Consider the following 14,012-nt stretch of genomic DNA (forward strand, 5'->3'; position numbering starts at 1 on the left):
AGAATAGCTTAAACTGACCACCATGTTAAAACTACAAACATTTAAAAGATTATGCTAAATCGATGAAACAATTCTCAAATCTTTTTCACTTATCTGGGTAGCAGTTGATCTCTTTCAGGCTAATCATATGTACTTCTAAATATCTGACTCTAGTTGAGCTGTCTTCCATCTCAATTAAAATGATGTAAACCTCACTTATAACTCATATTTCAACTTTTGGTTAGAAATATGAAGAAGTAAGTCATAAGCCTACATACTAATTCTAGAAATGTGGTATAAGAATAGAACACTTCTCTTGTGTCTTTCCATAAACAGCTATTCTAACCCTATAATCATCTCGCTTTTGAGGTTTGTAGATAGTGGCCAAAATTCCCATATTTTGTTTAAATATCTTTAAGTATCTACCATGGGACTGGCATTTTACCACACAGTGGGCATATAAAGATAAGTCAGTCAAGGCTGCTTCTTTTGTTTGGCTTTTTTTCTAATTCATTTGAAAGCAATGTTAAAAAAGTAATATTTATTTCTTATTTAATACTATCACTAGACAGAAAATTTGTAGGAAGAGGTTCCTGACAAAACAATAACAACTTTAAGTAGTAGAAACTAAGTATGTTTTAGTCCTTCTCCTTAAATTTAATTTGTCACAATGATTTTCTACTACTTTTGTTTTTGTTTGTTTACTTGTTTATATGACCACTTACTTGTGCTGACACTTAAGTTTTTCTTTTTTTATGAACAAGTAAAAATTGTATGTATTTACAGTGCACAATATAATGTTTCAATATATGCATATGTTGTGAAATGGCTAAATCAAGCTAGTTAACATACATGTTACCTCACTACTTATCATATTTTTGTGATTAGAACATTTAAAATCTACTATCTTTGTGATTTTCAGATATGCAGTATATTGTTGTACCATGATGTACAGTAGAATATTTCTCTTCACTGAAATTTTTTGTCCTTTGACTAATATATCCCCAGTCCTGCCACCCACCAACCTTGAGTAATCACCATTTTACCTTCTGTTTCTATGAGTTTGACATTTTTACACTCTGCATATAAGTGTGATCATGTAATATTTGTCTTTCCGTGCTTAGGTTATTTCACTTGGCATAATATCCTCCAGGTTCATCCATGTTGTTGCAAATCACAGGACTTTCTTCTTTTAAAGACTGAATAGTATTCCATTGTGTATATATCACATTTTATTTATCCATTAATCTGTTGATGAACACTTAGATTAATTCCACAATTTGCCTATTGTGAATAGTGCTGCAGTAAACATGGGAGTGCAGATATCTATTTGACATACTGATTTTGTATCCTCTGATAATATACCCAGTAGTGGGAATGATGGATCATATGATAGTTCTATTTTTAATTTTTGAGGAACTGCCATACTATTTTTCATATCGGCTGAACTAATTACATTCCCACCAACAATGGGTAAGGGTTTTCTTTTCTCCACATCTTTGCCAGCACTTGTTATCTTTCATAATTTTGATAATAGCTATTCTAACAGGTGTGTGGTGATATCACCTTGTGGTTTTAGTTTGCATTTCTCTGGCGCTTAGTGATGTTGAACATTTTTTCGTATACTCAGCCATTTCTTTGTCTTCTTTTGAGAAATATCTATTCAGGTTTTTTTTTTTTTTGCATTTCTAGATTGGATTATTTGTTTTCTTAATATTGAACTGAGTTCCTTATGTGTTTTGAATGTTAGCTCCTTATCAGGTATATGGTTTAAAAGTATATTCTCCAATTACCTAAGCTGTCTCTTCATTATGTTGTTTACTTTGCTGTGCAGGAGCTTTTCAGCTTACATCAAACTATTGTCTATTTTTGCTTCTGTTGTCTGTGCTTTTGAGGTTGTATCGAAATCATTGCCCAAACCAATGTCTTTGAAGGTTTTCTTCTAGTAGTTTGAAAGTTTCAGGTCATATGTTTAAGTCTTTAATCCATTTGGAGTTGATTTTTGTATATGGTGTGACATGAAGGTCTAATTTTATTTTTTTTGCATGTGGCTATCCATTTTACTCAGCATCATTTATTGAAGAGTCTGTTTCTCCCTATTGCACATTCTTGGCTTCTTTGTCAAAAATCAGTTGACTGTAAATGCATTAATTTATTTCTGGTCTCTCTCTTCTATTCCATTGGTCCATGTGTCTGTTTCTATTACAGTACCATGCTGTTTTGATTAATGTAGTTTTGTAGTAGATTTAAAATCAAGTAGTGTGATGTTCTCAGCTTTGTTTCTACTACTTTTGAATGATTCATGTGTAATTTGAAGTCAAATATGAGTACTTTTCTGAGATAATATGTTTTTTTAGCAAGTGCTAAGAGTACTCTCAACAAATAATTAGTTATGAACTTTAATTATTGCCAAAAAAGATGGCTTAAGAATAATTACTTAGAACAAATGACTTTTGGCATATATTAAACAAAATTCCATATAGGGAACATATAGCACTTGCGTTTCTAAAAGAGGTAAAATCATTCAATTCATTAAGTAGTAAGGTTGAGAGCTAATTTATCTCTGAATATTTGATTATGTGATGTAACACTGTGCTAGGTAACTGGTTTGGAAATGTTTTATGTTATACTTAATATGCTGAATTCCTTGAAGCTTCAGTTGTATGACCGTGTAGAAGTAGGCCTGGAACTGATATCTCAAGTAAGATTTTGGCCTAGCTTATTGGTCTTTTCTTGGCCTATGTAAATTTGGGACTGTGATGGCATCTCTTTAGGCATGTGCCTTATTAAAGCTGAATAATTTTCATTATTCATCACCAACTAAATCCCATGCTTAAGATTCTAGGCAGCAATACAAACAATCTCAGTCATCCATTGCTCTAAAGCAGCGTTTCCTAAGTTGTATACAACTGAACACCAATAATTTTATATACTAATACATGGTTCTACTAAATGTAAAAACAACCAGAAATGGTGCACCGTGAAACAACAAACAAAATTAATAAGATGTATTAAGCAATTAAATAGGTTGCTCAAAGAAAGTTATCTCAGAACCCTAAGCACAGTTGTCCCTCAGTATCTGCCAGGGATTTGTTCCAGGCCATACAAACACATGCACAAACACACACACATCTGTGAATACCAAATTCTGCATGTGTTCAAGTTCCTCATATATAATTGCATAATATTTGCACATAACCTATGCACATCCTCCTGTACACTTTAAATCATCTCTAGATTACTTGTAATACATACTATAATGTAAATGCTATGTAAGTATTTGTTATACTGTATTTTTTATTTGCATTATTTTTTATTGTTGTATTGGTCATTTTTTTTATTTCAGAATATTTTCTGAATCCCCAAATGTGGAACCTGTGGATACAGAAGGCTGACTGTATGCTAATGTGCATTGCGCAGCTTGAAGAGAGGATAAAAAGGCTGAGTTTCACAAACCAATTTGTGTGAACCATCTTATGACATTAGTGTTCTGTAGATTATGCTCTGGAAAGCTTTCCAGAAATTCTAAATTATTCCTTCAGACTAAACCAGAATGGCATTCCTGGACCTCATTAATTTGGTATTCATAAAATATATATTTACTCAATTATGCATAGGCATTCATATTACCTAACCCAGAAGATGTTGAAGCTGCATAGAGTTAATATTCATTCAATGTTAAAAATGTATTTCACTAAACTTACCCCATTTTCTCCCAACAGCCTTATAAAATTGGTAAGACTTTTCGCCATTTTACAAATGAAGCAATAAACGCTTTGTTAAGAGCTCTGTAGTTGCAAAGCCAGGATTCAACCCTGAACAACATAATTTCATGCGTTCTTTCTTAAGTACTATGGTGCAGAGCTTGAGTTATGGATAAAAATTGGAATGTCCAAGATATTATTTTCTTTATGAAGACCCATGGGAGAAAATTGACAGAGGTCTCATTTTGAGGAAAAGCTGTGTTTCCCATAAACAACTTTATTAATTTCCTTACATATTTTTAATCCCAATTTCCTCATTATTTTTTGTTTGTTTGTTTTAAATTTTTTGGTAACAACTTAATCTTAAATATAAAAGAAACTATAAACAAATATACATATGCACAGTTGTAATTGAAATTCAGGTCTGCATTTGTCATGTTATTTTTAAACTCAAAATGGAAAGTATAAATGAATTAACTAATAAAAACAAATCTTTACAAAACTGGGAATATGAGCATTCAACTCAATTTTTATTTTAAAAACATCTTTAGACTCAAAAGAATGTGGTATGCTAAGCACATTAACATTTATAGGTGCAATCTTATCAAATTAGGTAAACCAGTGGGTCACTTGCAAAGCACATACAAAATCCGAGTGTTCGAAGATATATCCCAGACCAACCAATTTGCACTAAAATATGTTTTTATGCTTTGTATACCTGCAAATGATTTGCAAGCCAGGTAATTGTGAACAATTGCTGCTAACCCCTATGATTTCAATGACAGAGACAAAAATGTCAGAAAACACAACAGTCGTTTCAAGTGAAAATGTCAAGATATCCATTAGAGAGGCAAAGGAGCCACCCGGTAAATGAGAAAAGGTCAATGTTCTACAACGCTGTAATTGCATGTAAAGCTGCTTTTCTTTAACTTTTAATGAGGTACATATTATTTGCACAACTTGAAACATGTTCCAAAAGCAGACCTTATAAAATATAGCTCATGAGTCATGGGTAGATTAGAGAATGCACCATGTAACAAAGTTCACCATTTACACATAGCTATGCCTCCAGTATGCGAGATTACAACCTGAATCAGCATGGATAAGAATTTGATATAAGGAATGAGCAGTTCTCCTTTGGGATGACTAGTGCTTGGCATGTTAGCAATGCACAACCAGTTAATTCCCCTGGTCCTGTGTTGCCGTGAACTTCATTCCCTACAACAAGAAGTTTGCCTCTCTTCTGTACTTAGCATGTTTATGTCTCTGAAATGCCGGAAAAATATTGGGCTCTAACACCCTAATTTCAATATCATTGCTTCCAGAATGATATTATGGTTGCATTCTTGTTTTCTACAATTCATGAACATTTTATAAATTGTGCAACAATGGCTTTAGAGAATTGAGATGTTGAAAAGAGCTAATAAAGTCCTCTCACCCACTGGCTCCAAATGTAAGAATCTCCTTTTCTTAACTGGCCACCACTGAAAGGGAGAAAAGGAGAAATTGAGAGCTTTTTCTTATTGCATTATTTTTACAGAAATCAAGTCATTAGCACATATTTATTCTCTGTAGTTACTTCTACAAATGTATTATAAATGACCACTTTCAGGATGCCAACATGAAGCACTTTTCAGTGGTAAAAACAGAAAAGACACACATTTCCTTTTTTCTTTAAACATTGAAAGAGAAAAACTGTATAACTGCCAAGTATTATTATGATCCTTTCATACTGGGATAAATAAAAAATAAAAATATTTTTGAACTTAAATCCAATTGATTTCAATACAAAAAAAAAAGGAAAAATGGGATACTTTTTATGTAGTCTCAAGTGGTAAGTACTTGTTAACTTGGTTATTATACTCTGTGTGTGTTTTTATACTCAATTTAATTATATATAGATACAGGGATATATATATATATATATCCAATAGTAACTATTAGTATAATACACTAGTTTTCTATTCTTAAAGTAAATTCAGTTGTAAGCTCTGTAAACTTGGTAAAGTTTTTTAGACTCTGTCTTTAGATTTTCATGTTTAAAATGAGGCTATTTATGAGTATCTATATGAAAGGATGGCAATGAAGGATAATACATAAACAGCTTTTAACACTGTGCTGGCACAAGTGCTCAATATATATGTATATTAGCTATTATTATTGTCATTGTTTTTGATGTTGAATGAGACACTAGAAATGAGTGATTATCAGGTATGTGGAGACCAGATGATTTGTTCCCTGGTGTAGTCTTACAGTTCATCCCCAAATCCTTTGAATCACCATGGCCCAGGACTTGGTTCTTAGTTTATAGCTCTCAAGGCTGGTTTTATTTTTTGATTTCCAAAATAAGTTTAAATTCTAGAAGCCAGTATCAGTTAACTAATCTCAAAAGGGGCTGATTTAAATAGGAGAATATCTAAGTAACTTAAAAATGGCAGATAAGTGGAAAATCACCAGCATTGGTTATTTGCTGTGGGCACTCACGTATTTTAAATAAAATGGGCTATGAGATCAATGCATTGATTGTAAAGCATTCTAGTTAACACAAAAAATGGATCATTTAATGTTTGGGTCTTTTAAAATTCTATTTATTTTAAGCAGGTCCTCTAGATAAATTGTTTCACTTCATCCTCTGCATTGAAGATGATTTTTTAAATGTAAATACGAATATATCATGTCTAGCACCAGCATACTTTTTTCCCTGCATAGTGTTAGTTCATTTCCCTGCAATGAACCAATAATACCACATTTTTTCTATGCAATATTTCAGTCCCCCACTGCTCTTAAGTAGACATCAAAAACACTATTACCTTGTGACAGATTTTGGTGGGCAGAATAAATGCCTCTCTAAGATGTCCGTATCCTAATTCTTGGGACCATTAAATATGCTACCTTACATAGATAGAGGGATGTTGTGGTTTTGATTTAATTAAGGATCTTGAATTAGGGAGATTATCCTGGATAATGTGGGTCGGGCCAAAGCAATAAAAAAGGTTCTTATAAAAAGGAGTCAGAAAAGTCTGAGAGAGCTTTGAAGATTCTACACTGATGACTTTGGAAATGGAGGAAGGGGCCATGAGCCAAGGAATACAGGTAGTCTCTAGAAACTTGAAAAGGCAAGGAAACAAATGTTCTCCTACAGCCTTCAGAAGGAATGCAAGCTCTGCCATCACCTTAACTTTAAGCTGAACAATCCATTTCAGACTTCTCATCTCCAGATCTGTAAAGAAATAAATCTGTGCTATTTTAATTCATTAGGTTTGTGGTAACTCATCACAGAAACAATAGGAAAGTAATACACAGGTGGGAAAAAAGTCTGCCCTCTGCTCAAAACAGTCCACTGGTTTTACATCTAATTCAAAGTAAAAATGAAAACTCTCATTGTAATGGCTTTCAAGACTTATGTGATCATGCACGTTCCTCCCCTTACATCTCTTACACCATTTGCAACCCTTATCCTCTTTGCTTCCTCTTCTGCAGGTCAACTGCCCTCTTCACTTTTTCTTGCCATCTTGTCTATGCCTCTTTCTAAACAGATCTTGTTCCCACAGATTTTAAGGTTTATATCCTCAATTATTTCCAGTTCTATTACATTCAAAATGAGGCATTCTCTGACCACCCTATTAACAATCATAATACACCTAACATTCTATATTCTCCTTCACTTCTTTTCTTTAGTCAATAGCATTTATTATATTCTAGTGGTAGTAATTTTCTTATTTAATATGCATACTAAATTGCTAAAAAGTCTAAAGGGTCAAGGAGTCATCGTGTGTCCCCAGTGCACAGCACATCATAGTATTCAGTAAATATTTTTTAATGAATGAAATAAATGGCACATTGTGTAAAAATTTTTACATAAGTAATTACATTTACTTGTAATTTTTCAAGACTAAATTGACCCATATATCTTGATGAAGATGTTGGAAAAATATAATCTTATTAGCATCACATTTATAAACCAACTTATCTTTAATAAAATTAATATTTTACACTTTAAAAAGCTCTTTCTTACATTAAATCCTTTGATCCTTAAAGTAGACCTATCAAGTGGATATTTTTTTATACTCATTTTATTAATTAGAAAATTGAGTGTCAAAGAGTAAACTTCCCCAGAATTAAGTAGCAGAGCGTTATCTTAAATTAGGTCAGCTTTTCCAATGGCCTTTTCTCCTTCGTCATCAAACATCTCCCGGTATCTTGCTATTCATATCCATGCCCCTGTATCTTTACTAGCTTCAATTTTCCTGATAACCAGGAACATTTTCCTGAGTTTTTAACGAACACTTAGTGTTCATGTATCACTTCATTGAGGGTAAAATAAATGTCTTAAAGAAACATAGAGGAAATCGAAAGTGTATACATGACCTACACTCTACAGCTGGAATGTCAGTAGAGCCATTGCAATTCTTATTTCAGAAAATCTTCTCAGATACATGAACTTAGATATCATTAAGCACTGTTTTATAGGAATTTGACAATATCAAATGCTGATGAAATTACTAAGCAACCAAAGCTTTCAGACATTGTTAATTGGGAATGTAAGTGGTTCAGACTCTTTGGAAAACAGACAGATTCCTCTGATATTAAACTTATACTTACCATAGGACCCAGTAAACCCAATCCTAGGTATTTACCCAGAAGAAATGAAGGCATCTATTTATACAAAAACATATATTGGGTAAACCAAATGCCCATCAACTGGTGAATAGGTAAACACACTGTGGTCCATTCATACAAAAGAATACTACTCTGCAAAAGAAATGGACTATTGATACATTTTACAACATAGATTGATCTCAAAAGATTATGCTATTTGAAATAAGCTAGATTTAAAAGGCTATCTATTGTATGTTTCCATTTAGATGGCATTTTGGAAAAGTCCAAACTATGAACATCAAAAATAAATTAGTAGTGTCTAGCATCTGGGGGTGGGAAGTGGATATTGACTACAAAAATATATCAGAAAAATTGCTGGGATAATGCAAATGTTCTATATGTTGATTATGGTGGTAATCACATAACTGAATACATTTGCCAAAAGACATAGAATTGCATTTTTTTAAATGGTAAATTTTATTGCTTATAAATTATCCTTCAATAAAGGAAAATAAATAAATGTTAAAAATTTGTCTAATATGACAGGAAAATTAATTTTGCTGAGTTGGATTCTGAGCCAGGACTGTATGACATCAGACATGTCATGCTATAACTTTCCCATACTGCCCAATCATTAATTAAAACACTCATATCTTTATAAATAATTTTTTCAAGGTTTTATTTTTTTTTAACTCTAAGAAATTTTCCTGTAATTACATTTAATGTTAATTCTAGAAGGTATAGATAGTGTTTATAGATTAACTTAATTTACAGACTTAATTTTTAAAATTTAATATTTTAGCCTTTTACTCATACTAGTATCTAATATGTCTGTGACTGCCTTTTATACCCCATTGGACTTAGCAGAATTCACATTATGAAGGAATTTTTTTTTTTTCCTTCAGTAATTTTTCCTTCATTTCTTTATGTACTATTTTTCCTTTCTTCACAGGTCAAGGGCTATACTGACTTCCATCTAAGAAATGCATCTCTGTTCACTTAATTAAAAAATGTGCATTAAAAATGATTCTGTGAATGAGCAAAAAGTTTCATAAAGAGATAAATGTCTAAAGGGGACATTTCAGAAAATAATGAGGAGATTATTTGGAGACATATTTTTTCATTGTCTTTTAAATTTACACCACATAACTGACCAGTTTTACTTAAACCGCATCAAATGGTCCAAGTCGGGTGTCAGAGATAATTTTATAAAAGTAAATAATGAGTGTTTGAAAGATGCTCTGTACTGAACTTCTTATGGCAAAAAAAATAAATAAATAAATAAATAAATAAACAAACAAACAAATAAATAAATAAAATAAAGGTTCAAGTTTCATGAGATTATTTATTTAAAATGTGATATCCCAAGTGTATGCTTACTTTTCTACCCTTAAAATCTGATCTTTCAGAGGAAGATTATCCCACAGTCACTGAAAATTCAGTGAGCTTCTTGTCACAGTTAGTGATCTACCTCCGTCAGCAGCATTAGAAGTGTTTTTCACCTGCCTTTGATTCTAAAGGGTCTCTTTGACAAGAAGTGGCCCTTTTGTTCCTCAGAAACATTAAGAATGACTTGTTTATTTAGCAGAGAATTCACTTTTCTATCTACCTTTTCAGGGTTTCTTAGAGATGATTGCATGGCAAAGACAGTACAGATGTTCTAGTTCTTTTAGAAATTCTCCTGGTTTGAATTGAATACTGTAGTAGTATCAATTCAATATATTCAGTTGAATACTGTAGTAGTATCCCAATAAATGTGTTTAGAATTTCGGATATGTAAACATAAATCAAAATCGTTTTCTATTATGGCATAATAGAGATTATAATTACAAAACCTAATTCCATGCTGTTCAGAATAATTAAGTATCTCTAAAGTATAATTTTTTATCTTAGGGATTAATTGTTTAGTTATTAGAAACCACTATGGAAAATAGGCACATTTTTTCCTTAAAATTTATATTTGAAAAAGCTCAAGGTTTTTTACAACTGTCCTTAATCACATCTATTGAACTACAATTATTGACTTGATCATCAGTCATTTCCAAACACATACTTTATTGGAACATTTCACAGATAGCTTAGCACTGAATCTACATTTTCATGTTTGGCTTCATGACTTACGTGTGTATGGTGAGTTAATAACTTGTCCATATTTATTTTTCATTGTGTATCACAGTCCACTCTGGATCGTTAGAAGATTCTGTGAAGTCAGAAGCGAGTGGAGCAGCATAGCTGGAACAGACGTTCTCACTGTTCTCAGACCACCATGATGGCCTCACCTTCCTGCCTGAGAGATGAAGTTTGCAATTCTTAGGATGCTTCCTATTCTACTTGGCTGATATTTTGGTTGGTTTTTGCACCAGTGATAAGTTGAAAAATATGTCTTTTTAATATACTTTTATATTGTGTTACATATTTCCTATATTTTTTCAAACATTTTTCTTATTTCTAGACCGTTACCCATATAATTTTCTCAAGAAAAATCTTAATTTTTTGACAACTTATTTTGTAGGTACACTAGAATTTTGTAGCTGGACGTTTGGGTGGCTGACTTTTTTTATTATGAATATTGTTGCTATAGAGATTCACATATAGGTCTTATGTTTTTATTCCTCTTGGGTAAATACATAGAAGTGAAATTTCTGGATAATACAATAAATATACATTTTTTAAAAAGATATCACCATTCTGTTTTTCAAAATTGTTTAGCCATTTTGCATTCCCCATCCCCACCCCCACCCTCCAGCAATTTATGAGATTTTTTATCTTTTCACATCTCGGCCAACACTTGGTATTGTTAGTCTTTTAAACTTAGCTCTTCTATTGAGTATTCAGTGGTAAATCTTTGTGATTTTACTTTGTCTTTGCCTGATGACTATGATGTTGAACATCTTTATATGAGCTTAATGGCTATTTTTATATCTGCTTTTGTGAAGTGTCTCTTTAAATATTTTGTCCATTTTTCTTTTTATTGAATTGTAAAAACTCTTTATAGTTCTGAATACAAGTCCTTAGGTAGATATGTTTCATAAAAATCTTCTCCTTGTCTGTGAATTGCCTTTTTAACCTACATCTTTTGAAAAGTGGAAGCTTGTAGATTTGATGAAGTCCATTTGATCAAAGTTTTCTCATAGCTTCCAGTGCCATGTTTAAACAAAATATTTTGCTTAACTCAATATCATAAAGACTTTTTCTACACTTCTTATACAAGTTAAATAATTTATATCTTACATTTGGTCTATGATCCATTTTAAATTAATTTGTGTATATCTATGATGTAAATGTCAATTTTTTTTTTTTTTTACATACCCATATCCAGTTGTAGCACCATTTGATGAAAAGACTAGCTGCTTCTCATTGAATTACCCTAGCAACTTCTGTTGAATATCAACTGGCCATATAAATATGGGTCTATTTTGACTCTGTTCCATAATATTTCTTAATCTGTCTGTCCTCACACTAATACTGCACAGTTATGATTTTTATTTTTATACTAAATCTTGAGATCAGATATTTTAAATCCCCTAAATTTGTTTCCTCATCTTTTTTTTTTTTGCTATTTTACATCTTTTGCATTTCCATATTAATTTTGAGATCAACTTATCAGTTTTGTCAAAAACATCTGTTTTGATTTTGATTGGGAGTGCATCGAATATGTAGATCAATTTGAAAAGGACTGTCATCTTAAAAGCAATGAGTCTTCAATTCATGGCCATGGTTTGACTCTCAATTTATTAGGTCTTATTTTTCTTTGTCATGTTTTATATTTTTCAGTATATAAATCTTGAAAAACTTCTGTTACATTTATTCCAAGTATTTTATTTTATGCTATTATAATTAGGGTAGTCTTTGAATTTCATTTGGAAAGTGTTCATTGCTTCTACATATAAATAGAATTGATTTTGTAAAAAGACTTTATCTTACAACATTGTTAAATTCAATTATTAGTTCTAATAGATTTTTTGAAAATTCCTTAGAGCTTTTTATATACACAATCATGCTGCCTGCAAATAATGGAAGTTTTACTTCTTCCTTTCCAATCTGTATAACTTTTTTTTTCTTGCCTTACAGTACTTATTAGGATCTCCAGAACAATGATAAATAAAAGAGTAAAAGTGTACTTCTTCATCTTTTTCCTCATCTTAGGTAGACAGTATTGACTTTTTCATTGTTGAAAAGGATGGTAGTTGTAATTTTTTGTAGATGCCCTTAATTTGAATATTGGTGTTCCCTTCTTTCCTTAATTCACATACAGGCTTTTGTGTGTTTTGTTTTTTCAGGTAAAAATTATATGCAGTAAAGTTACCCATTTTAGTGTGCAGTTCTGTGAGTATTGACAAATATATAGAGTTGTTTAGCCACCACAAAATAAAGACATAAAACAATTTCACTGCCATCTCTCATCCAAATTACCCCACACCCCTTTGCAGTCAATCATTCTCCAGCCCAAGATGCTGGCAACCACTTATCTGTTTTCTATCTCTATAGATTTTCTTTGCAAAATTTCATGTAAAGGAACTATGCAGAATGCAGCCTTTTGAGACTTTTTTTACTTTCAACTTTCACTTAAATTTATTCATAATGTTGCATGTACCAGTGCTGTGCTTTATTCCACATTATTGCCCTGTTTTTCCTCCCCTTTTAAAGAGAGGAAATAGACAGTCAAAATGTCTCAATAACATTCTTAGGTACACTCGGCTAGCGGGTGACCAAACTGGTATTCATACTCAGTTTTGCCTCGTTCTGAATTCCGTGTTATCTTCCATGAGCCATTCTGCTTTAAATGCGTTCATTTGCATGTTTTTGTGCACATTAAGAAATACTTGGAAATAACATACCATCATTTTAGTAATGGCTGTCTCTGGATGGTAGAATTTTAAATGTTTTAATTTTATTTTTCATTCCTTTATATGTTTCTTTTTTATAAGCATGCATTACTTTAATAATCCATGTATATGCACACACCAAGTATTATTTAAAAGGCAATTCATTTTCTCATCATTTAAAATCATACATAGACAATAAATGCATTACATTATCAAAAGCTACACAAGTCTTTCCATGACAAGCCTTAAACATACTAGGCAAAAATATTTGGAGTTGCCTTATCACAGATCCTTATCACAGATGTAAGCTTAGCTATTCTTTATTATGTCATGTCAAGCAATTATTTATCACAACTCATTTAATCCATCAACAAATTCTGACATTTTTACTCTCAAAATATTACTTGGATATCTTGGATATGTCTATTTCTGTTTCCATTGCCATTACCATAGTAAAGCCACTGTCGGCTCTTACATGGATTTATTCTATAGTTTCTTAACTGTTATTCCTACTTTTACAGTATCTCTGCTTCAGGTTCTCATTACACAATATCCAGAGTCAATTATTTAAGCTACCACTTTTATACTTAAAAGCTGGCAGTGGCTCCACATTTCATTAAGAATAAAATCCACACTGTTAAATATACCTTACAAGGACCTGTATGTTCCAGTCACTATATAGATCACCAATCTCATTTTGAGGTCTTTTTTTTTTTTTTTTCTTTTCCCTTTCTCTCTTCTCCAGCTGTGCTGGTCTTCTTTGATAATTTCAATGTTGTTAAATTCTTTTCTGCTTCAGTGTTCTCTGAACACATGTTTTTCCTCCTGCCTTTAATTCTCAGACTCCAGGCTCTTTATTTAACTGGTTCTTTCTCAAACTTCAGACCTCACTGCCTTAATAAAG

Source organism: Cynocephalus volans, chromosome 16 (assembly GCF_027409185.1).
Source record: "Cynocephalus volans isolate mCynVol1 chromosome 16, mCynVol1.pri, whole genome shotgun sequence".
Lineage (NCBI taxonomy): Eukaryota > Metazoa > Chordata > Mammalia > Dermoptera > Cynocephalidae > Cynocephalus > Cynocephalus volans.